Below are 26,176 nucleotides of genomic sequence, written 5' to 3'. Positions count from 1 at the left end.
CATGCTTTTATAAATGAAAAACATTGTCTGCGGTTTTGTGCTGTTGGATTACATGCTGAAAATCACAAATGGGTGTTATAAAAGGCTTTTATTTTATAATATCACTGCTCCTCTATGTTCTTACTTCTGAATGTGTTTTCTTTCCTCTACCAGGCCAATGCTTGTTAATCTTGGCTGTAAAATAGAGTCATGGGAGTACTTTAAAAACAACAACAACAACAACAACAACAACAACAACCCATTTCCTAGGGTACGCCTAAGTATCTGCAACTTAAAAAACAACCTAAATAATTTTGACTCACAGCAAGACCTAAGAACCAATGTATCAAACAAATATCGGGGGAAGATATCTCTGGGCTAAGCGTGAGGGGTTCCATGACTATGCTCAGATTTAGAAAGAGGAAACAGAGTCAAGATTGCTTGTCCCAGTCTACTAGCATTATAGCTCCACCTACTGGGAGGACAAGCCTTATAAAATGAGTCTTCATTCCTTATTTTCCATAAATACAGTTGGTTTCTTTCAGCTGCTGGCAATATAAATTCAATCTTGATTAATAGCAACAACACAAAAGCAACAATTAGTTACCAAATACTGAATTTTATGAATTAAACAGAATTCCTAGTTTTGTGGCCAGGGTAAAAGGTAAGGCAGATTTGGATAAACATACCAATGTACTTCTTGAAACAGAAGATTATTTGAAGCAGGCATTGCATGCTATCTTTCCTTCATATCTCAACCTGGTATTTATTCCAAAGAATTCCAACCCATATTTACTGATGAATGAAACAATTTTATCACAGAAAAATAGTAAATAAGATAGAAACTTGCAGTTTGGCTCTTGACCTATTGAACACACCTTCTTCTTTAACAATCTGTTTTGGAAAAAGTACTCTAACTTTGACCTTTACTCTTTTGCTAAACATTAGTTTTGAAAGTTCTCCAACATTCAACTCCACAGTTGGAGGAAAGAAGAAGGGACAGTCCCTCTCTTCCCTTTTCCCTTGGGCCAGAACACAAGGGACTGATGATCAGAGTTGAATCAAATTCATTTACATCCAACAAGTGCCATACTATAGAAAATATAAAATAAAAATATGATCTCATCTCTTCCCTTAGAAAATGCATACTACCATTTATTATAAAAAGTAGTATAATGTAGTGGGGAAGAGCACAGGTTCCGACAACCAGGCTGCTTGACCTTTGACTTTGACCTCCAATCTGGCTTCATCATCAACTAGCTCATCCCAAGCAGTTGAATTACTTAATTACTGTATTACTTAATACAGGTGTGCCCTTGTTTCCTCATCTGTAAAATAAAACTGACACTGGTACCTGTTTCATAGAGTTGCTGTGAGGATTAGATGTCGTGATATTTTTTAAAAACTATGTATAGACAACTGCCTGGTACACAGGGCTAGATTTATTAGCAGTTTTCATTATATTAATCAGTGCTCACCTAGTTATATAATATGCCAGGTACTCTTAGCATATATTGCTGTATATTGTTTTAAAATATTGATTTTTTTCCTCTTATTTCTCTGATTTGCTACACCCAATTCATTCAAGTTGCCTGCATTATGATTATTACCTCAGGGGAGACACGTGAGACTATAAGTAATAAGTTTTGAATTGGATCCATATGATATTCATACATTGTGATTGGTTGGTAGAGGTTCCTCTTCCCTTGTCTTTTTATCGAGGATACCAGATTTTATGTTCTGTCTGGATTTGGCTAACTGTATCTCTGTAGTAGTACCATTTCATAGCTCCCCTGTCCCCTGTTTTTTTTCTGAAATTTGTTAATTCTTACTAAAGAGTTGATAAGATTCAAATTCAATTCTTTGTTTATTTTTGGCAAACTACTTCACAGGTGGTATGATCTTTTTTTTTTTTCAACAGGGGGCACATAATGTTTGGTTGTCTTGCTTGCTGTGTTGTTACCAACCATTGATGATCACTACCTGGATTTTTTAGTATCAATGAGAGTGAAAGTTCTATCTTTTCTTCTTCATTTACTTATCTGGGAGTATTTCTTTATTTTTATTTATTTATTTTTTTTTGAATTTTTATTTATTTATGATAGTCACAGAGAGAGAAGGAGAGAGAGGCAGAGACATAGGCAGAGGGAGAAGCAGGCTCCATGCACCGGGAGCCTGATGTGGGATTCGATCCCGGGTCTCCAGGATCGCGCCCTGGGCCAAAGGCAGGCGCCAAACCGCTGTGCCACCCAGGGATCCCGGGAGTATTTCTTTAAAGAGAAAATTTTCCTCATTAAATATTTGCTTGATGTTTGTGTAGGAAGACATGATAAATGCTTTGTTCTTTTTCTTTTCTTTTGTTTTTTTGTTTTCAAAGTAATGAACAGTTCCCTAACATCCTTCAGGACCAATGAGGGTTCTTTTAAGATGAAAATGAATGTATGAATTTAAATGTAAATAAAATGAATGTAAGTATCAATGTCTTCTAGCTATTATTTTTATTCATGTTCAAATTATTTCTACTGTCACCAGTCAGAGCTTCTTGAAGTTTGTTTTCAGATGTTTTAGACTTAAAATTAGTAGCCTTGATGGCCTTCTTGTTTTCTGGCATGGCTAGATGCTTTAACTCATATTGCATTTTTCTTTCTTAGATGTGGAATCAGCTATTTCTTCAAGGAGATCTGGTTCCTTGGAAAATAGTACAGAGAATAATCAGGATAACATGTATTCTCTTTGTCATTGGATTGTCATTGTTTTTTTTAAGATTTTATTTATTTATTTGTGAGAGAGAGAGAGTGAGAGCAGGAGCAGAGAGGAGGAACAGAGGGAGAGAGAGAAGCAGATTACCCATTGACCAGGGAGCTCAATGTGGGGCTTAATCTCAGGATCCTGGGATCATGACCTGAGTCAAAGACAGATGCTCAACCTACTGAGCCACCTGGGTGCCCTGGGTTGTTATTGTTTCTAGGCAGATTCAATGCATGGATCTTAGATTACATATATTTTTATTACATAAAAATATATATAAAATATAAAATTATAAGTTCATTAGAATATTATCTGGATCCTATCTTAGAGTTGTCTTAGCTTAGGCTGCTATAACAAAAAAGCACAGACTGCGTGGCTTAAACAACAGGAATTTATTTTCTCAAAGTTCTGGAGGCTAGAAGTTTGAGATCAGGGTGCCATAACCAGTGAGTTCTAGTGAGAATTCTCCCTGGCTTGCATACTGCTACCTTTTTGCTATGTCCTCACATGGTCTTTCCTTGGTGCATGGAGAGAGAAAGATAGAAAGAGAGAGGGAGAAAGTCTCTTTTTCTTCTTATAAGGCCACAAATCTCATCATGAAGGCTCCATCCCCTGATCTAATCTAACTCTAATTACCTCCCAAAGACTCCATCTCCAAATACCATAATATTGAGTCTTCAATATTATATTTCCAAAATTTGTGCATTGAACCAACCTATGAATTTTTGGAACACATTCAGCCTATAACAGAGCTACAGAGTTTTAATTAAGTTTCTTAATTTCATACAGACACCAACAAAATGATAGTATGATAACATAAATCTGAATTTATTGAAGATTGACCTTATTAATCTTAAAAATTAAAAAAAAATTCTGGTTCTCAATTACATTAACATAATTACTTATTTTCTGTAAGAAAAATCATTGAGCTTATTCTACTTTTTGTATACTTTCTCTACTCTCACATTTTGATTGTTGTAATGAATCTGTCATCCACTGGAGCATGTAGCCACTTCATGCTATATAACCTGAAGTTTATTCTAAAATAAACTTCTAAGCACATTCCTCAAGAAGTGTTTATGAGAACAATATTCTCTGAGTCCTTGCTTATCCTAAAAGCTTTCAGGCCTTTATAAAGTTTCAATTGGTGTAAAGTTCTTTGCTTTTTCCTTGAAAATCATAAATTTGGGGGTCACCTGAGGGGCTGGTTGAACATTTGACTCTTGGTTTCAGCTCAGGTCATGATCTCAGGGTCATAACATGGAGCCCTTCATCGGATTCTGTGCTCAGTAGAGAGTCTGCTTGAGATTCTCTCTCTCCCTCTCCCTCTGCTCGTTCCTCAACTCACACTGTCCCTCTGTCTGTCTCTCTCTAAAACAAATTTTGAAAAAGAAAATAAAAAATTTAATACTTCATTGTCTTCTGGAATAAAGAATTTCTGTTGGAAAATATGATGATGATATCATTTTCTTACCTTTATGGGTGTCTTGTCCCCTTGGCTGGATGACCAGGGCATTTTTCTTTTCCTTGAAAGAACAGTAATTTTAGTAGACTGTATCTTGATATTAACTGTTTTGTGTTGGTTTTCCCAGGTATGAAGTATGTCATTTCAAAATTCAGTTTTAAATATTTTTTACTGTTATTTCAAAAAAGTTTTTGGATGGGTTTTGATTTTTTGTTTTGTTTTTAGTATTTGTTGTATTCAATATTTTTTCTTTCAACTTCTATTATATGCACTTAAACATACACATTTACATGTGAGTTAGATTTCATTTACCTATCTTCTAAATCTGTTCATTTTGGTTGAAGAGTTTTCCATATGATAGATCTCTTAAAGTAGTTGCCATTGTGTTTATTCACTCTTGTATTGCACCTAATTTTTTAGTCTTCATTCCTGAAGTAATTATTTCTTTTTTTTTTAAGATTTTTATTTATTTATTCATGAGAGACACACACACACAGAGAGAGAGAGAGAGAGAGAGAGAGAGAGAGGCAGGGACACAGGCAGAGGGAGAAGCAGGTTCCATGCAGGGAGCCTGATGTGGGACTCTATCCCGGGCCTCCAGGATCACGCCCTGGGCTGAAGGCAGCGCTAACCCTCTGAGCCACCGAGGCTGCCCTGAAGTAATTATTTCTATTATTCTAATTCGTTCCTGAGTTTTGTTAGCTTCTTCAAATCTTCCTTCTCTTCAGTCACTTCATTTTGGAGTTTTCCTTATTTAGATTTATGTTGTTTATCATACTGTCTATAATTTTATTGGTGTCTCTAAGAAATTTTTTAAGAAATTATTTCAAAACGCAGTATTACAGTGTATCTGTGTCTGATTAACGTATCTATCTGCTGTGCTTTTTGTCTAAAGGGACAATGTTCCTCTCCACTCACTTTTGTTTTTGCTATAATACCTTTGTTTTGAATTCCACTGTGATCTTTTTCACTTCAGGTGAAACGGATTTTTCTGAACTTTGAGGCAGGAGAAGTAGGCCACATTAGCTTCCCTAGCTCATAGACCTAGAGATCTCTGTTTTGTTGTTTGTTTTAGTACAGAACCACAACCTCCTCTTCTGGACAAACTTCTGTGCTAGTGCATCTAAGGTGGAACCTAACGAACTGCTCTCTATTTCATAAGGTGGAACCTAACGAACTGCTCTCTATTTCAGCTACTCTTCTCAGAATGGCCCATTGTGCTTTTGCTGATTTGGGGTTCCTCTATCTCATGAACATTATATGCCTATTTCCTTCCCCCTAATTCTTCTTACATAGATACTGATAAAGCAGTCAGGTAGTGGTTTGATTCTACAAGCTCATGTGAGTAGTTGGCCTCTAGTTTTGTGGTTGATGCTGTCTATGGATTTTTGGTTTTGCCATTGTTCTTGCTCCATATAGTTTTATGGGGAGATTTTCAGGAATTCAAAATCACCTCAGCTCGTATCTTCTGAGAATCTGCTCTGTCAATTGATTCTTACTGCTCTTATGTTGTACAGGGTCCTATCCCTTTTATTTTGTAGTTCCTGATCTTTTCTGGACCGAAAAGTAAGCTTAAATGTAAATCAACAGTAAAAAAGTCCTGAAAATCTCATGGAGAGTGCTATAAGCAAGCTACTTGCATAGTGTTAAGACTATGGAATTCTGGAATCAATGAGACTAGGGTTCAAATCCTATCTGTCACTTACTGGCACTGTGATCCTAAGGAAATCATTTAACCTCTCTGATCCTCAATTTTCGTATACTTAATATACTTATTTCATAAGAATATCATGAGGATTCACATGCAAAAAAAGGAAATTTAATGAGCTAATATGATGGGTGATCTGAAGGTATCTAGTTCAATTAATTGATTAGCAAGGGAAAGGTTGACTGCCACATATAGCTCAAATATAGCAGGGATTAGTACTATCAGGAGAATCTGGAGATAGCAGTCCTGGCACAATCATTAGAATTCTTTCTGTTTCAAAGTTAAAGCGCCCTCAAATAACTTCATACATGGACATGGAGGAGTGAGTGGAATCAGAGAGACTGGGTCAAATTCTAAGTAGTTAATGTGACAGGATGGTTGTGACACACGTGACATACTATCTGAGCATTTGTAAGCATATATAAGGGAGATTCAGAGGAGGATAAAGTCTCTTAAGATATGAATCAATGATTAACATGAAATTTAGACTACATCTACCTTCAAAGAGTACTTGTATAGAAGGAAAGAAAATATTCAACTTATCTAATTTGGTTATTTATCTTTTTTGTTTTTCTTATTCTTTTCATTAGAGGGATCTGAGCATTCAAAGAGCCTCAATATTTCCCCCACCCCTCTAACTCCCATCTCAACACCAAAGCTCTTTCTTCACTTCTGGGAGATTTTGAAAAGTAAGCATCTCTCATTGACTTCAAAGAAAGACAAACCAGCTTTTTGGTAGTTAATCATTTGTGTCTGGTTATAATGTCCCATCAAGATCTGTTTAAGAAATTAATAAGGAGAATTGACTAGGAGAGGGGAGTAGAAGGATTAAGAAGCTATGATGGAAAAGTAGACAGAGAACTGTGGGTAGGAAAAATAAATGAGAAGACGTTGGCCCCAAAGTCTGGAAAACTATGCTGAAATATTTCTTTAAGGAGCAGGGGTAGAGTTTGAGAGAGAAAGCAACTACTGCCCAGCAACTTCCAGACTGATAATCCTAAAAAGACCACTTTAAGGGGCATGCAGTTAGAAATTACAAACACCAAGGACAAAACAACAACAAAAAGCCCTCCAAAATGTAGTGACTTAAAACAATAGCTATATTTTTTTCTCACCAGGTTATAGGTAGGCAGGTGGGCTATCATGATCAGTTCTCATGGCAGAGACAGGTTTCCAAGAGAAGAAAAGGAAATGTGCAAGTACTTTTTTCAAATATCTATTTGAGTGAAATTTGTACTTCCCATTGGCCAAAGTATGTCCCATAGTCAAGCTGAGCATCACTGAGGGAAGGCCTATCAAAGTCATGCATACAGAAAGATGGCAGTATTTAGATTTCCAGGTGCCATTTGGAAGTTGACCACTCACTGTTTACACAACAAAGAGCCTCTTACCACCTGCACCAGCTATAGCTATTTGTACCAACTGTAGGATAGGTATAGCAATAAGGTGGGCATGGTTGGCATTTATATTTCATTTTCGCCCCTGGCTCATGATGTTTAAAGATTTTGGTTTCATGCTTTGGTTAAAATAATTTAGTAGAAAGCTAAACTATACTGGTAATGATATAATCCTTCAAATACATTCAAAAATTTATTTCATGTTTTTGAATAATTGAAAAACCTTAGTATTAATTAATTAGTTAATAGTTGAGGCAAAACTGCTTTATTAAGGATATTTGTCTTTGTCTTTCCATTCAGAGTAAAGCATAACAGGAGCTATCATCTTAAGCCAGCTTCATTTGAATTTGATAATCATATTTTCAATAATATACAATTTATAAGAATATGAAGTTTAAAAATTAAGAAAAAAGCTTTAAAAGAGTCAAAACATAGAAAAAAGTTCCATCTACAACTAACAGTATGGATGGATGTTCATATAATATGTAATATTTAGTAAGAAAAGGTCCAGAATATTATATACAGTATGACATACTTTTTAAAACTTAAAAACAACAAAAATAAACAATATTTTAAAGGAATACCTATAAAATAAACCTTCAGTATTTATTTTTAAAAATTTAAAAAAACTATTATTTATTTTTAGAGAGAGAGAGAGAAAGCACAGGTAGAGGGAGAGAGTCTTCAAGCTGACTCCCTGCTGGGCACAGAGCCTGATCTGGGGCTTAATCTCACCACCTGAGATTTTTTTTTTTTTTTTTTAATTCATGAGAGACACAGAGAGAGAGAGGCAGAGACAGAAGCAGGCTCCATGCAGGGAGCCTGATGTGGGACTCAATCCTGGATCAGGCCCTGGGCTGAAGGCGGCGCTAAACCACTGAGCCACCCAGGCTGCCACCACCTGAGATTTTGACCTCAGCCAAAACCAAGAGTTGGATGCTTAACTGACTTAACCACCCATGTGCCCCAAAACTTTTTTTTTAAATTGAGGTGTAATTAACAAACCATGTTATATTAGCTTCAGGTGCACAACACACAGTGGTTCATCAATTCTATACATTACACATCAAAACTTTATTTTTTAAAAGCAAGGGAATGATATGCAAGGGATTCAGGGTAATAGTTACTTTGAAAGCTGAAGGGGAACAGGATGAGGGAGAATCGTAGGGATACATAAATTATTGTTAAAATTCTAGTTCTCATGATGGATGTAGGAATACACAGGCCTAGTATTATTAAAAATATATTCATACATTGGTACCAAGGGGGGGACCATACAAAGATCCATGGTGAGAGTATATCAGGAACCAAAGATTATGAGTAATTCAAATCTGTAGGAGTATATATATGTGTGTGTGTGTTTATATATAAAGCAGCATTACTTAAAAGAAGGTTTAAATGGTGAAGAAAATGACTTAAATTTGAAGATACACAGTATGTTTTATATATATCTTCCTGCCTCTTTTTAAAATACTTTATTTTTCCTTAATGTTTTTGAAGAAATATATAAAATAGTCTATATGTAATAGCTTTGAAATTCATTGGTCTTTAATTGCAACAACTCAAACCATTAAGAGCAATGACTACAAACATTCCCCTTTTGTAATTTGATTCTATAAACTATCAGCAAAATGTGAATTTTATAACCATGGTTTGTTTCCACATTAGCTATTCTAAGACAATACTACACACAGTTTTCAAGATCCTACCATTTGGCAGTCATGGATAATGAAGTTATATAGTTTCGCAAGTTTATTTTTCTTAGATTTTAAAATAACAAGGGGAAAGACTTGGTTACTCTTCACTTGAAACTTCTATTTAAAACAACGAAGAAAAGAGAATGTAAGCAAAATGCTTACAAATGATTATGAACTATGTCAGCAGAAATCTATGAAGTGAATCAATACTGACTGTTCATTGATTAAATTACGTGAGTTTTATTCTCAGCAGGGTAAAAGGTATCACCATCTACCTCACCAACACAACCTCTACCCAATAAAGGAGAGGGATATCAGGGCTGTGAAAGACTAGAAAAAAAAAAACAACAAAAAAACAAAACAAAACGAGGTACTAACCCTGAAGGCAACAGCAGATGTTTCCCTTCAAAGATGATTACAACTGGGAAGCAGTTAGCAGCAGAAAGGTCCTACAGAGAATTTCCTCATTTAGAAGATGATTTAAAATAAGCTAGTGAGAGTGCACAACTGTTCCTGTGTGGTATTAAAATTAAGCTGAAAAATAAATAGAATAGAATAGAATAGAATAGAATAGAATAGAATAGAATAGAATAATAAAATAAAATAAAATAAAATAAAATAAAATAAAATAAAATAAAGCTGAATTAATTCCTTAAGAATTGACCATAAGAAAGACTCCAGTGAAAAGCATTCTGGGGACTTGAACACTACAAATTAGACAGCAGGGGAATCCTGTCCATAGGATGGGCACCCAGTGGTTCACAAAGTTCACTATAGATAGGGCAATTGTGAGAGCAGTGGGAGGAGACATCTAAAGAGCTCTGCTTGCATAGACTGCTTTCATTTTTGAGACATTCACTTTTTGTTAGGAAAGAATATAAATGTGTCATACTCTGGTTCCCCCCGAAGGGCCTCTCTTCTGTATTCCATGCCACTCTTTTTCATTGCTCTCTAATATGTTCATACACACGACTATACATGCATATGTATTATATATACTATACATATGTGTATACATATAATAAACAAATTATTTATATTCATCTGTATATTCACATGGAAAGTAAGTCTACTCTCAAAAAGATGGTCATGGCTTAGAATTTAATGCCTCTTTAGATTTTCTTAACTTTTTTTTTTTTTTTAACATCACTTCCCTTCCTGAGCCTTGCAAGTTTTCTAGGGAAGGTGAGATTAGATAAGAAATTTCTTGGGCCCATCTCACTGACTTCAAACAAGATAAAAATTAAGGCACTTGGCAGCAGATAAGCAAAATGTCTTGATTCTTTGGCTTTTATCAACGAATTGGTGGCCCCAGAAAGCTGAGCATGAAACATGGTGATGAGACACTAGAGCATGTTTTTTTTTTTTTTTTTTTTTTTAACAACAGTGATAGGCCCAACACTAGGTGGCAGTGACTCTGAAATCAGATCTTTCTTGACCAGAAGCAGCAGTTGCCGATGCCCACGGGGGGTCCTTGCAGAGTCAGTGTGGAGCCATGCACAGTGACAAGGTTCATATGTGCCCCGGAACTGACTGATTACAATCACAAACACTAAATCAGCATAAGCTCGGATTGAGAATTTCCAAAGGAATCAGGCTTCATTAGGAATATGGAGGAAGCCTGAACATGGAGCACTGCTGGAACCTAGGAGGGGCCCAAACTAAACAACTAATTAATCATGAGAACGTGCAAGTCAGAAGTCTCTTAGGTAATAAACCCAGGAAGTGAGGCTTGATTTAAAAAACAATTCTAGGGGTACCCAGGTGGCTCCATCTGTTAAGTGTCTGCCTTCAGCTCAGGTTGTGATCCTGGGGTCCTGGGATCCAGCCCCGTGTGGGCTTCCCTGCTCAGAGGGGACTCTGCTTTTCTCTCTCTGTCAAATGAATACATTTTAAAAAATCTTTAAAGAAAAATTCTGAATGTGAACTCCAGGAAGATTGACAGGAGCCAGGGTGGGGAGGGTTAGGGTTTGTTGTGGTGGTATACCATCTTTCTTCAGTAGTCATAGATATAGAAAAGATTGCTAACCTATGGGGTCAAGAGAAGACAACGGTGACTTCTATGTTGTTACTAAGAAGATCAACACCAAGGATGAGAAACATCTCTACTTGCTGATCAATCTATTTGGAGTATTCTTCCCCAGGCTCACCTCTAACATTTGATGGCCCTGGCAAGACTACAAATGGAGGCCTGGCCTATGGTCTGAGACTTCTCTTCCCTCCTTGGTCTGTTTCACACTGTGAAGGACCTTGCGTGTATACATTTGGACAGTAAGTTGTAAGTTCATCTTCTATCCCAATTCCTCCCCACCAGGCAACCAGTAGCCTCTTAGCTACCTGTCTGCTCCAGGGGTGCAGAAGTGGTTCACCTCAGAGGCAAGAATCTGAAGATAAGCCCTGCACAGGTTCTGAAACAAGCTCAAGGCCATTTGAGCATGCAATGTGGTCTGTAAGAGGAAGGCATGAACTCTGGTGGCCACCTCCCTTGGTCCTATAGACTCTGCTCAGTGAGAGGAGCACAACTGCATGCTTGAGTGGGGTCCTCTCAAGTGCAGACCCAGGGCATGGGTCCTCATTGCCTGTTACCTGCTACATCCTTATGATTCTTTCCCTTACTTGTCTTAATTTTTTAAGAGTGCAGGAAATTGGAGTAATTTGCAATTGCTTTGGATGTTTTCCATTTCAGTTCTGGAGGCATTTACTTCACAGAATTGTCATCTGCAATGTTTGACAATGTAAACACAGAATATGTTCATATTTCAATAGTAAATGCATTTTCCAGAAATTAAAAAAAAATTTCAAAACTTGCGTGCGATAAAGATCAAAGAAGTATGTGTCAAGACGAGTGGAGCACAAAAGAAGATGGCTTGGTGAAAGTATGCCACCTGAGTTTTTGTGGCATGGGCTAGCTCCAAGAGGATGAGCTCTTTAGACTTATGAGAGCATTTTCCATTCTATGGAAATCTTTCATGCTTTTTACCTTGGGTAGTAAGTAATGTAAATGAAGGTAAATGAAGAAGAGGAGTAAAATATTCTCTCTCTGCCAATGATTCAAGGTCAAAATGAACCAACTCACAGGAGCTGATTGTTAAAGTTTCAGGAATTTTGCAAGCACATTTAAAATTGTGTTAAATTGTAGTCATTAAGAAAAATTAACTTATGGGGTGCCTTGCTGGCTCAGTTGGTAGAAAATGAAACTCTTGATCTTGGACTTTTAAGTTTGAGCTCCATCTTGATTGTAGAAGTTACTTAACAATAAAATATTTAAAAAATTAACATATAAACTTAGAATTAAGTAATTTATATTCAAAACAAAGGTAGTGGGCTGCCTACATGGCTCAGCAGTTTAGCGCCGCCTTCAGCCCAGGGCGTGATCCTGGAGTCCCGGGATCGAGTCCCATGCCGGGCTCCCTGCATGGAGCCTGCTTCTCCCTCTGCCTGTGTCTCTGCCTCTCTCTCTCTCTGTGTCTCTCATGAATAAATGATTTTTTTAAAAAAGGTAGTAAGTACTAAGACCTCACTGACTTCTAATTATTAGACTATATTTTATTCTTTTCTATGCTTTAGAAGTTATTTATATCTGTTATATGTACATGGCAGAAATACTGTAAAATGATGTGAGGCTGCATTTCTTATCCTCACATCATGTTGAGTGATAGATCCTAGACCACTGAACCCTAAAAATTCATTGATATGGTAGGTTTATTTACTATATATCTTCTGGGTCTTGTGTATAATCTTGTAGGTCTTGGTAGGTCTTGGTCTGATGAACATAATGTCACTGATATAATGCATCTGTGGAATGTTCTGCAGAACAGTCCAGCAATTGGATCCCTTTGAACTATATTAATATAGAAGGTATGAAAGTTTAGCAAAGCCCTAGGGTAAGACCATGGGTGTATACTCTCGTTCATCTCACATGAGCACAAACTGCTTCTGATCCTCTTTCTGGTAGGAATGGAAAAGAGCAAATTTGCTGGGTCAACAGCTGCATACCACATGCCAAAACTGTAAATTTGCTCTTGTCAAGGTATCACATTTAAACTGCCACTATTTGCAGATAATATTATACTATCACACAGAAAACTCTAAAGACTCCATCAAAATCTATTTGAAGTAATAAATGAATTTGGTAAAGTAGCAGCATACAACAAAATTAATACCCAGAAATCAACTGTCTTTTATCACTAAACACAAAGTAGCAGAAAGAGAGATGAAGAAAACAATTCCACTTGCAATTATACAAAAAAAGAATAAAATATCTAGTAATAAACTTAACCAGGGAGGTAAAAGACCTATACTCCAAAAAATATAAAACATTGATGAAAAAAATTAAAGATGATACAAACAAATGAACAAATATTTGTGCTTATAGGTTGGAAGAACCAATATTGTTAAAACGGCTATGCTACACAAAGCAATCTACAGATTCAATGCAATCCCTATCAGAATACCAACAGAATTTTTCACTCAACTAGAACAAATAGTCTTAAAATTTGTATGGAACCATGAAAGGCCCCAAATAGCCATAGCAATCTTGAGAAAGAAAAACAAGGCTGGAGGAATCACAATCCCAGATTTCAAGACATACTACAAAACTATAGTAATCAGAACAGTATGACACTGGCACAAAAACAGACACATAGATCAATGCAATAGAACAGAAAGCCTAGAAATAAACCCATGCTTATATGGCCAATTAATCAATGACAAAGGAGGAAAAAATATACAATGGGGAAAAGACAGTCTCTTCAATAGACGACGCTGGAAAAATTGAACCGTTACATGCAACATAATGAAACTAGATCACTTTCTTACACAACAGACAAAAATGAACTCAAAATGGATCAAAGACCTAAATGTGAGACCTGAAACCATAAAACATCTAGAAGAGAACATAGGCAGTAATTTCTTTGACATCAGCCATAACAACATTTTTCTAGATATGTGTCCTCCAGTAAAAGAAAACAAAAGCAAAAACAAACTATTGGGACCATATAAAAATAAGCTTTTGGGGATCTCTGGGTGGCTCAGTGGTTCAGCACCTGTCTTTGGCCCAGGGCGTGACCTGAAGTCCCGGGATTGAGTCCCGTGTCAGGCTCCCGGCATGGAGCCGGCTTCTCCCTCTGCCTGTGTCTCTGCCTTTCTCTCTCTCTCTCTCTTAAATAAATAAATAAATAAATAAATAAATAAATAAATAAATAAATAAATAAATCTTTTAAAAAAAATAAAAAGCTTTTGCTAAGAGAAGGAAACCATCAACAAAGTGAAAAGGCAGCCTACTGAATGGGAAAAGATATAACAAATGGTATATTGAATAAAGGGTTAATATCCAAAATATATTAAGAACTTCTGCAACTCTACACCAAAAAACTATAAATAATCCAATTAAAGATGTGCAGAATACTGGAATGGACATTTTTCCAAAGAAGACATACAGATGGCCAACAAACACATGAAAAGATGCTTGACATCACTAATTATCAGGGAAATGCAAATCAAAACCACAATGAACTACCATCTTACACCTGTGAGAATGGCTAGACTCAAAAAGACAAGAAATAACAAGTATTGGCAAGGATGTGGATAAAAAGGACCCCTCAGTACTATTGGTGGGAATGTGTACACTGGTGCAGCCACTGTGGAAAACACTATGGAGCTTCTCCCCAAAAAATTAAAAATAGAAAAAGATATCACATTCAGCATAACAAAACTGAGGTTTCTTTGCTAAGCTTTTATTCATCCATTTTCATCTGTCATGATCCATGTGGTTTTGTAAGGACCAGACTTCTGTATTAAATGGATATGATGGGACTATCATTTAAGTCTTCAAGGGTGAGATTGATATCTACTACTCTCCTCAGAATATGGTAATTTAAAAAATGTATTAGCTTTGTTGGAGTGGGCCAATTTCAGACATTTCCACTTAGCCTTCACCACTAGAATAATTCTTGCACCACAGATCAAGGAACAAATGTGGGGGTTCTATGAACTTCCTGTTCTGTCCATTTCTTCTTTTTTTTTTTTTAGTCCATTTCAATATTGCTACAGCTTTCAAGGAAATGCCTACCAAATGGTCAAATGATTCTGTGGATCCAGTGGACCCACTATGAATTTCAGCTACTCCATGAGCTAGCTTACAGGTAATGATGTTGGTAATGGGTACCAACATCTGGTATCTGGGTATCAGCATCAGTTGACACCCCATATCCAATAATTTTTGAAACAATCTATCATTCTTTCCCCAATTTATGTTTACCTAAGTAAATGCCATAGGCCCTGGTGTTTCAGGGTCTTTCCTCAGAGGGATCTGATGTCTCCTTGAGTCATTGGATTCTAGGTCTGGAAACTAGGTCAGATTTGGAAACTGGGCTAGGGATTGTGACTTTTTCATCAGGCATCTTTTTTTTTTTTTTTTCTCAACCTTCTAAACATTCCTCCTCAATTACTTGTCATTATGTAAATTAAGCAATACCTGTGTTAACTGCCTTTGCACCATGCCGTTAGGAAGATCCTGTATTTTTAACTATCCTCATGCTTCTCCATAGTTGGGGCCATTCCTGACTACAGTTCAATCTTGCCTCTCATTGCCATAATTGCATCCACTTTGCTTCTGATGGTTAAATACCGTCACCAGGCCTCTATTGCTTTGCAAATTTAGTTCTGTAATAGCATCTAATACCTTTGGCCCCTGTTCTACAAAGGACACCACCACTGAGCTTCCCAGTAATGCAGAGGTCCCTCTCACCACCAACTGCCTTACCCATTTACTAAATGAGATTTCCTCTGGTCCTTTACAGAAATTATTTGGTTGAAGGGTTTTATAGCCTTATGTAATATATGTACTCAAGAATATCTACTTTCTGGACATTTTTATCCATTTCTCCAACATCTAACACAGTAGTTCTGCCCTTTATATTTCATTTATGGTGACCCTTAGGTTTCTCAAGCTTCCAAGAACCATGCTAGTGAAGTGTTTATTCTAACTCTTAAAGTCTTTGCTTGGGTGTTAAATACTGCATTATGACAAAATTGTCCCATTTTAATTGGTGCTTCCTTATACAGCTTAATGTTTTACTCCCTTGATCTAAAACGCTCAAGATACAGCTTATTGCATAATATCCAAGCTCCTCCCAAGATATGTTATCCAGATACCATAGCAACTTCAATATAAAGCCCCTCTACTCCTTTACCTCAAATTGGACTAGGCTGGGATTTTATTCTTGTTATTGGCTTGGTCACCAAGAGAGGCTGTAGAGGTAGATCTTGAGGGGACAGGCATTGTCTTGTAAGTCTCCTGCCTTATCTGAGGCCTATGTACAACCTTAAGCAATGGGCCCAGTATTTTTGTATAAGATGGAATTGGGTGTTTATACAGGTCTACCCTCCCATAAAGGATATTTGGGAATTTTCATTTCTCAATGCATCTATCCAGATGTCCCCATCCCAAGTCTCCGTGTTCCACTTTTTCCTGATTAGAATCCTGACCTTGACATGAGGGACCTGCTAGACTGAGAGATCAGTCTTCCATGAAACTCTGCTACTCTAACAACTAAGTCCTGAGCCTGTTCTTTTACTATGTTTTTTCATCTGCAAAAGATTATGGGTTTTATTAAATGTTGCCAGGACACCCTCTCCTCTGGCTTTTGCATTTTACCTTGAATTTTGATTTGTCATCCTACACCTCTCATTATTTCTCTTTAATGACTCAATAGTGCACCCAACTCCATAGTTTATTTTGTCCCTCATATCTCAAGCAAGTCCTTATAAGTTAGGTTAGCCAAATAATCAGTCCTAGCTAGGCATGGATGGGGGCCAGGGAAGACTATTTGGTGCTCAGTTAATCCACTGAGGTGTCTCTTGGTGCTCCCATGTCCAGTTTTAACAGTGAACAGTCAAGAACAGCAGTCATGACCCACGAAAGGGCATGGTAACCCTGCGTTCAGATTCCTCAAGGATGAGGATGTGGATCACCCCAGCAGCAAAAGTGCTGGCTGAGGTGAGGGACTCTAGACTGAGTGGTTGAGGAGGGGAATGATAAGCATTATTACTGATTGGAGATCAATCACAGTCTTGAGGTGTAGTTCCCACCCTGACTCTCTTTTTATATTTCCCCTGGAAATGAGAGCAACCAGCATCCTGGAGAAGCTGTTCCCAGATGGGCAAACATGCTATAAGTGCAAGTGGATCTGAGCAGTGAAAGGACACTCTTGCAGCGCATATGGTGACATTCAGCCCTCTGTCCTTCTTCAGGGTGACAGACCTATCCTCATTGGCTGAACAGTACAGCTACTGATGACTCATAGATGTGTCCCTCACTGGAACAGATATCAGCTATAGGAATTTCTGTGCTCAAAATTGTCACCTCAAAGGGGATGGCTCATAGGCAATGACTCTTGGATGTAGGGACACAAAAGCCCAAGCCTTAATTTGGGGCAACTTTGAAAAATGATGCAGCTCCAAAACTTGCTGTGGGACTGGCTAAGCCCTCACTTGTAACCTTGTAGATCCGCATCTTCTCTGCCCAACCTTGCCTTCCCCACTTTTTTACAGATATATGTCCTGAGAGGATTTTCTAGTTAACCTTCCAAATGCAACTCTCCATCCATGAATCTGTTTCTAGGGAATTCCATTTAACCAGTGTAGTTGGGCTTCTGTTGGTGCAGCCAAATACAATCCCCAATAAGGATACAGTTTGAGAAATGGGTAGCCTACTGGTACATTCCAAATCACAGATACCTATGTCATTCTTATTTTTAAAAGTAGCCTTTAGTTAAAAGACCCAAATCTCCTATAATTTAAGTGGCAGGTATTGGTAAACTGAAATAAGGCAGAGACATAGTTTCTTAGACTTTGTATCAAATTTCTTAGACTTCATATTATGACCAAGTAGGCTTCTTATAGACCCTGAGCAGACACACCTGAGATAATTATGACTTAATTCAATTGTTTTTTTCTTTTCAGTTAGCTCAAATTAATTTCTGCTGTTATATTTATGAATTATTTCTTCCTGTTTCATTTTTTTAAGATTTTATTTATTTATTCATGAGAGACAGAGAGAGGCAGAGGCACATGCAGAGGGAGAAGCAGGCTTCCCAGAGGGAGCCCCATGCAGGACTTGATCCCGCAACCCAGGGATCACGCCCTGAGCCAAAGACAGACACTCAACCGCTATGCCACCCGGGCATCCCTATTTCTTCCTGTTTCATAAGAAAATATTTTTCCTCTTTCTAGCTCTCAAGTTGAATGTATAAAGCATTTATTTTAATTTCTATGTTGGGAAAAATCAAAGCCATAATTTTTTTGGAAACCAATCACATTTTATCTCAGAGAGCATATATAACTTGAAACAGGTTATATTGGTGGATGTTAAGACAAAAAGATCTGAGCTCTCAGTTTTTTTTTTTTTAATTGTTTCTATGACCTAACCACAACTTCAGCATCTCAAAAATATATCTTTTCATTTGTGTTTTTGCTTTTGCCCTATTTTTATTCCGACTGCAATTTAAGCAGTGTAGTCACTTGAAAACGTTTCTCCTAAATAACATAAAATTAATTTTCCAAGTGTATGAAACTTCAATATAGTGTGCAGTAAATCCAACATTTCTAGAATTTTTAAAGATTGGATTTTAGAATAGTGAATCATAGCAAGATGGTCAGTTCAGGACAGTATTTCTAATAAGCTTGAGATCTGAAAATAATATTGATTTCTACGAAGGTTATTTTAGTGCATTCATCTAATTATTTTTCAATCTCAAGAGAAATTGTGACAACAAAAATATCACATATAAAATACTTTTAAGAAAAACTTCTGCAAACATCTGAAGACACTATCTTTCATATTTGTTAGAAACTTTCTACAAAGCAGTGTTTGAATCTGAGATGCTTCTTTTGACAATAATATTTATAATATTTATAAGTCCATGTATTCTCTGCTTCTTCCTTTCCAGTTTCCCCTTTGATTCCTGTTCTCTTCTTTCATTCAGTTTTTTCCACCACCGATTATATTAATTATATTAATTCTACTAATTTAGGTCTAGGCTTGTCACTTCCAGTGGTAATGGTAGCCAAAGGAGGGGGAAACATTAAAAGAAAGCAAACAAGGGAATGGCAAAAGAAAGGAGACAAAGGTCTCTCCTAGGATATTTGAATCCATAAGTGTGTCACTTTCATGAATCTCAAAATTCCTTCTTCTGCTGTGAGATCTTTCCTGGGTTCAAGAACCCAAGAAATTGAAAAAATATGCAATTTGATGTTGGATAGGCATAGAATTGAATCCAAATCTTAAAACTTAAGAGTGATGTGACTTTGGGCAAGTTTCATTAACCTCTCTGAAGCACAGTCTCTCCTTCGTCGTAAGTGGAGACAATGCCTACCATGCAGACTTTGTGTTACAATACAAGGCATGTCCTATACAACATGCATAGGACAGAAGTTGTTCATTCATTCATTCACTCTCACATTTGACAAACATATAATGAGCACTTTCAACATGCCAGGTGTTATGTTAGGTTCTAGAGTGTACTTTAAGCTTTTGAGAAATAAAAATGGTACGTTTTAGGCATAAAATAAATAACTGCTAAAAGACTAGAAAATATACTCCAGAAAGAAGCTAAATGACGCCAGGAGGGAGTAATGCCATGTGAGAATCAACAGTGAACAAAGAAATTATTCAAACTTACTATTCATTTTATTCAAGTATTGATTGTGACAAAAATGAAGAACAAATGAAGGAAGTAAAAACTTTCTAAAGTTATTGGTATGTTCTGGGAGAGGTCATAGATATTGATATATTCTAGATATTATAAAATACTAAATCTGACTATGAATATTAATTATGTTTGTTTTTAAAACATAAGACTTTTAAAACATTTAAGACTCAAAAGTCTTAAAATAGAATATTTAATATTTTCCATCTAGTAAATAATAAGATGGAAAAGATAATCTTTCTACAAAAGGAAGAGGGGCTTGCAAAGTAGTAGAAATTTCTAGTAAAAATAGAAAACAGATGAAAATGTCAGATATAAAGGGCATGACATATACCTGGTGATAAAGAAAAATTTAAAACTCAGATCCCTGGTGCTGCAACAGCATCTGAAGACTTCTATGAAGACAGGCTAGGAGCATCTCAGCATTCTGGTTCAGAATCTTAACATTATAGATTTCTGAACTTGAACAATAAATATCTTTCTGGGTTTGCTTCTATTAGTTGAATTTTTTTTTTCCTACTCATGGGCAGAAATTATGACCTGGACTATCAAGACTTCATAATAAAAAGTTAATGGAAACATTTATAAATTCCCATAAAATGTATTGCAGTATACTGGTACATTTTCATGACACATTGTTGCCCACAAAAATTTCACCTACTAAAAATTAAGTTTCACTTGACTTTTGCTTAATGAATTTTATGGAATAACAAGCATTCTTCATTTCTTCTGTAAAAGATAAGTGGGTGTCCTGTAGCGCCTGAATGCTACTCTCACATATTTATGTACTACAGCTCTCACTTGCTGAGTTTAGCTTTGTTTCTCCCAAACATTTTATGCCAATTGTACTTATTATTTTAATGACGTAATTTAATTAAATATTTATGTAAATCAATGACATATGAATGGGAAACAGAAGAGAGATATTTGTAAGAATATTAAGTTAAATGCTTTGGAACAACCCAATAAAGAAAAAAAATGACTAAAAAATGATGTTAAATTAGAGGAAAACAAGATATTTGGAAAAAATTGTCAAACCATGGAAATCTAAAAGGATTTTTAGCATGCTTTTTGCTTCACTAAAGTATTTAAATTCCTATATCCTTTCAACCAGCTGAAACTGGAAATCTTGGTCAATATTGTGGGTGTGGCTCATGGGAGAAAAACCAGAGGAAATTCCTATCAATAGGTGTATTCTCAAGGGTATAGCTTTCATCCTACATCAAAAGACTGAAACTTGAATACATAATTATTCACTTTAAGTACATATAAGAAATTATTGATGATACCTAAAATTTCTCATTGTTCCCTAATTTAATTAATTTTCCAGATTAATTAGTTAACTACCAGAATCAAGTTAAAAATATTTTTATTGTACTTTATGCACTTATTTCAAACTACACAAAGTTAATTTTAGTAGGTGAATACGTCACTTGCTTTTGCTTCTTTTTCTAACTTTCAACTGGTTGAGCTTATAATGATTTATCTGAAGATAGAACTCTGTATCATGACTATTCAAACAGCCATACTTTGAGTTTTAGTGTGTAAAGACCTAGTGACCAAGTGAATTTTCAGTGTTTGTAATTTTTACAACCTACACTCTTTCCATATGATTATAACATAACATATTGGTTATTTCTATAATTATTTGTGAATTCTAAAATCTTTTTTCTCCAACGTGTAACTACTTTACCTTCATTTTACTAGCAGCAGTTGATTTGTGATTCGCTAGTTTCAAGAACAATTGGAGTTTTGTCTTAAAACAGAATCGTTAGCTCTGCCTGTATAAGGAAAGGAAGTGTACTGGAGACCACCTTCCTAAATTACCACTGAATTTCAAAATGTTCATTTGCATGATTTAGGGTGTATCTGTGGGTGTTCTTCTCTGATATAATTCGGTCTTGTCATTTCATTACAGAGTAGATAGCATTGCAAACAAGGGTGGGGGGGCCCACGGGGAGTCATTTGAACACCCCATGGCTTATGGCAACCTGGCATATCTTACTCACAATTTAGAAGGTCAACAGCAAGCATGTGGGTGCCATTTGTTCTGAAAATCAAGGGACTTAGTTGTTAAATTCGCCATTATACATACTTAACCAATTATGGTATTACAAGAAAACCTGACTTCCGGAAGGAGGCTACTTCACAGATTTTGCAGCCAAGTACTGTATGAGGTGGGAGGATTACCAAATGCTGGGGTGTCAGCTCTAAAGTTTAACTCCTAACTCACCAGGCTGGGAATAGCTTATCAAGTTTCTCTCTCCATTTCCATATTGATCTAACAGTAGAAATTATTCTCATATGGCCCAAATCCAGTCCCTGCAGAGCGCTGGAGAGCTAGAAAAACTGGCATTGACTACTCTTTCACAGTATCACCACCCCCCCCCCCCCCCCAATAAGCAGAATTTTGGCTTACTTTGTGGAACCAAAGTATACCTGGCATACTAAGGATGCTTACTATCTCCCCCTTTTGTATGTTTACAAAAGGGCAACGTATCCTAAGTATCGTCTTTAAAAGATCCTCTGGTATTTTGCAGATATTTCCTTTTTAGAGAAAAATTCTTCTAAACGTGTGAAAAGCATCTGGCAGGTGCCGCGGCGGCGACTTCACCCTCGGCTAGTACTGGGAGGGGCTGCTGGGGCGGAGTGAATTTTGGATGGAGGCGAGAAAGTTGGGAGGTGCAACAGTTGTCAAGGACTAAGTCTCTAGTGACAAATAACTTTACCTGGTGGCAGTCGAACTCCAAGTCTTCAGGGCCCCGACAGGTAAATGGGTGTCAGGTGATGTGTGTGCGTGGGCACAGCGCTCCTAAAACCGCGGAGGCATGCGGCCCTGGGTGCTGGCCGGGCCCTGGGTGCTGACTGGGCCCTGGGTGATCAGGCCCTGGGTGCTGGCCGGGCCCTGGGTGCTGGCTGGGCCCTGGGTGTGGGCCGGGCCCTGGGTGCTGGCCGGGCCCTGGGTGCTGATCGGGGCCCTGGGTGCTGGCCGGGCCCTGGGTGCTAGCCGGGCCCTGGGTGCTGGCTGGGCCCTGGGTGCTGGCCGGGCCCTGGGTGCTGATCGGGGCCCTGGGTGCTGGCCGGGCCCTGGGTGCTAGCCGGGCCCTGGGTGCTGACTGGGCCCTGGGTGCTAATCGGGGCCCTGGGTGCTGGCCGGGCCCTGGGTGCTGATCGGGGCCCTGGGTGCTGGCCAGGCCCTGGGTGCTGGCCGGGCCCTCGGTGCTGGCCGGGCCCTCGGTGCTGACTGGGCCCTGGGTGCTGACCGGGCCCTCGGTGCTGGCCGGGCCCTGGGTGCTGACCGGGCCCTGGGTGCTGGCCGGGCCCTCGGTGCTGGCCGGGCCCTCGGTGCTGACCGGGCCCTGGGTGCTGGCCGGGCCCTTGGTGCTGACCGGGCCCTGGGTGCTGGCCGGGCCCTGGGTGCTGACTGGGCCCTGGGTGCTGGCCGGGCCCTGGGTGCTGGCCGGGCCCTGGGTGCTGATCGGGGCCCTGGGTGCTGACTGGGCCCTGGGTGCTGGCCGGGCCCTGGGTGCTGACCGGGCCCTGGGTGCTGACCGGGCTCTGGGTACTGGCCGGGCCCTCGGTGCTGGCCGGGCCCTGGGTGCTGGCCGGGCGCGGGGCTTGTCCACGCTGCTCTGCCCTGGAAAGCCGGCCGGGCCTTCTGACTGCCCGGTGCCCCCGGCGCAGGCCCCTAACCCCTCTGAGCACCTGGTCTTCAAGCGGCCTGCGGACCCGCCTGGAGGCCCGAGAGAGCCGGACACGGTTCTGCAGCTCCGCACCGGCCGGTTCGCGGCGCCCGGGTTCCCTGCAGCGGCGGGTGCGGCCCGCGACCCCTGGCGCCTGGAGGCGAGGCTCGGGCCGGAACTGTGCGCCCGACCGCTGCCCAGGTGACTCCTGCCCGCCCTCCCCCCCGAGGCCCGCCCCCCGAGGTACCCCCAGGCCTTCCCGCCCCCCCCGGAGGTTCCCCCAGGCCCTCCCCACCCGAGGTTCCCCCCCGGCCCTCGCCCCCCAGGTCCCCCCCCGAGGTCCCCCCCAGGCCCTCCCTCCTCCAAGGTCCCCCCCAGGCCCGCCCCCCGGAGGTCCCCCCCGGCCCTCCCCTCCCCCCCTAGGTCCCCCCCCAGGACCTCCCCCCGCCGAGGTCCCCCCAGGACCTCCCCCCACAGGCCCTCCCTCCTCCAAGGTCCCCCCCAGGCCCTCCCCCCCCGAGGTACCCCCCTGGCCCTCGCCCCCCAGGTCCCCCCCCGAGGTCCCCCCCAGGCCCTCCCTCCTCCAAGGTCCCCCCCAGGCCCGCCCCCCGGAGGTCCCCCCCGGCCCTCCCCTCCCCCCCTAGGTCCCCCCCCAGGACCTCCCCCCGCCGAGGTCCCCCCCAGGACCTCCCCCCACAGGCCCTCCCTCCTCCAAGGTCCCCCCCAGGCCCTCCCCCCCCGAGGTACCCCCCCGGCCCTCCCCCCCCAGGTCCCCCCCCGAGGTCCCCCCCAGGCCCTCCCTCCTCCAAGGTCCCCCCCAGGCCCGCCCCCCGGAGGTCCCCCCGGCCCTCCCCTCACCCCCTAGGTCCCCCCCAGGACCTCCCCCCGCCGAGGTCCCCCCCAGGACCTCCCCCCCAGGTCACCCCCGAGGTCCCCCCAGGCCCTCCCTCCTCCAAGGTCCCCCCCAGGCCCGCCCCCCGGAGGTCCCCCCGGCCCTCCCCTCACCCCCTAGGTCCCCCCCCAGGACCTCCCCCCGCCGAGGTCCCCCCCAGGACCTCCCCCCCAGGTCACCCCCGAGGTCCCCCCAGGCCCTCCCTCCTCCAAGGTCCCCCCAGGCCCGCCCCCCGGAGGTCCCCCCGGCCCTCCCCTCCCCCCCTAGGTCCCCCCCCAGGACCTCCCCCCGCCGAGGTCCCCCCCAGGACCTCCCCCCCAGGTCACCCCCGAGGTCCCCCCAGGCCCTCCCTCCTCCAAGGTCCCCCCCAGGCCCGCCCCCCGGAGGTCCCCCCGGCCCTCCCCTCCCCCCCAGGTCCCCCCCCCCCCGCCCCGGGCACGCGGGGGCCACGGGGGAAGGGGGACGGGGTGGGGGGGCGCGGCTGTTAGAAATCCGTCAAGGACGTTCTAGAAGCTTGGAAGCGACTGGTTCCCGGTCCGGCCCCAGGGCCCGGTTCACCTGGACGCGGCCTCCCGGGCGCTGCGGGCTTCACGGGGCCCCGTGGGAATCAGACCAGAGCATCAGACAGTTGAGTTCAAGGACCAGGTCTCGGGGCTTCCCCGTGCCCGCCGCTGACGACCCTGGGCCTACTGCACCGACCCGACCTGGTGAGGATCGTGACTTCTTCACCTCCTGACCCCCGCGCCCGCGTGACACCTGCAAGTAATAGGAGCACGGTGCATGTTTGACATGAAGACCATAGATCTTTATATGGTTTGATCTTTACTCTGGAAGAGCAAGTTTTAGGGATATAAGAAATGTACTAAAGAGAAGGTGATCTGATTAAATTTAGACAGTGCACATGTAAAAAAAAAAAAAAGCCATGTTCAATGGGGGTAGACAGGTGATGGGGTTCAGCAAACATTTTGCATAATGCAATTGAGGTGCTATTGTATTATTCATGGGGAGTCCTTCCAGAGTACAGATATGAACTTTTCACCTATTTTTAATTCCTTGACACGTTGTATAAATGAGACCATTTTGTTTTTGTTAAACCAGAACACCTTTCAAAATTTCCTTAGCCTCTTGAGGTTGATGAATTATTTATTGTTAACCAGTTTGGTTGCCGGAAGGAGACATTCTATTTTTTTTTTGATTTTTTATTTATTTATGATAGTCACAGAGAGAGAGAGGGGCAGAGACACAGGCAGAGGGAGAAGCAGGCTCCATGCACCGGGAGCCCGACGTGGGATTCGATCCCGGGTCTCCAGGATTGCGCCCTGGGCCAAAGGCAGGCGCTAAACCGCTGCGCCACCCAGGGATCCCAGGAAGGAGACATTCTAATGAGATTTTGGAAGCTGGATATGAAAAGTCTCATGATTTTGAAAGAGAATAGTGCATTGTTGAGAAGTGGTTTACTCTTATTCGGTGATTAGCTCCGCAATGAGCCAGTTCTCACATACTATCTTAACAACTTCAGCTTCTAAGGGAGAGGCCGCACTTCCCGCTGCTATTTCCACCAGCGCTCACTGAGAAATATCTTTTAAAAAAAGTTTAATATTGTAAATGTCTGCCAGAGGTAAAACGGTGATTAGAAAAGAAAATACAATTCCTTCATAGATATATTAATTCGAAATAAGATGTCAAGATTTTAATTATAAAGGAAAGTATGCCCCTCAATTCAAGTTCCCTTGAGTACCAGGACAGACTTCTAGACTTCTACAGTGTTTACTTCTAGGTTGAGCAAATGTGAGTAGGCTCAAGAACATTTTAGCGGACTTTCAGTATAGTGTTTGTATCTTTAAGGATGTGAATACAAATGCCTATTTCCAACTCTTCTTCTTTTCCTATTTTAAAGG

The 26,176-nt window shown here is 40.7% G+C and overlaps 2 long non-coding RNA genes across 2 annotated transcripts in view; one reads left to right on the top strand and one right to left on the bottom strand.

Annotated features, from left to right (window-relative positions):
- Positions 1–22,640, bottom strand: part of LOC144282995 (uncharacterized) — a 33,565-nt gene extending 10,925 nt beyond the window's left edge. The window contains exons 1-2 of the long non-coding RNA XR_013351388.1: positions 22,433–22,640; positions 21,713–21,753 (exon numbers count right to left, since the gene is read on the bottom strand). This is a non-coding gene — a long non-coding RNA (uncharacterized LOC144282995). The remainder of the gene's footprint in view (positions 1–21,712; positions 21,754–22,432) is intronic.
- Positions 22,641–24,798: 2,158 nt separating this feature from the next.
- Positions 24,799–26,176, top strand: part of LOC144282994 (uncharacterized) — a 54,068-nt gene continuing 52,690 nt past the window's right edge. The window contains exon 1 of the long non-coding RNA XR_013351387.1: positions 24,799–24,985. This is a non-coding gene — a long non-coding RNA (uncharacterized LOC144282994). The remainder of the gene's footprint in view (positions 24,986–26,176) is intronic.

This window comes from Canis aureus, chromosome 14 (genome assembly GCF_053574225.1).
Source record: "Canis aureus isolate CA01 chromosome 14, VMU_Caureus_v.1.0, whole genome shotgun sequence".
Taxonomy (NCBI): domain Eukaryota; kingdom Metazoa; phylum Chordata; class Mammalia; order Carnivora; family Canidae; genus Canis; species Canis aureus.
This window is presented reverse-complemented; position numbering and strand designations above follow the sequence as displayed.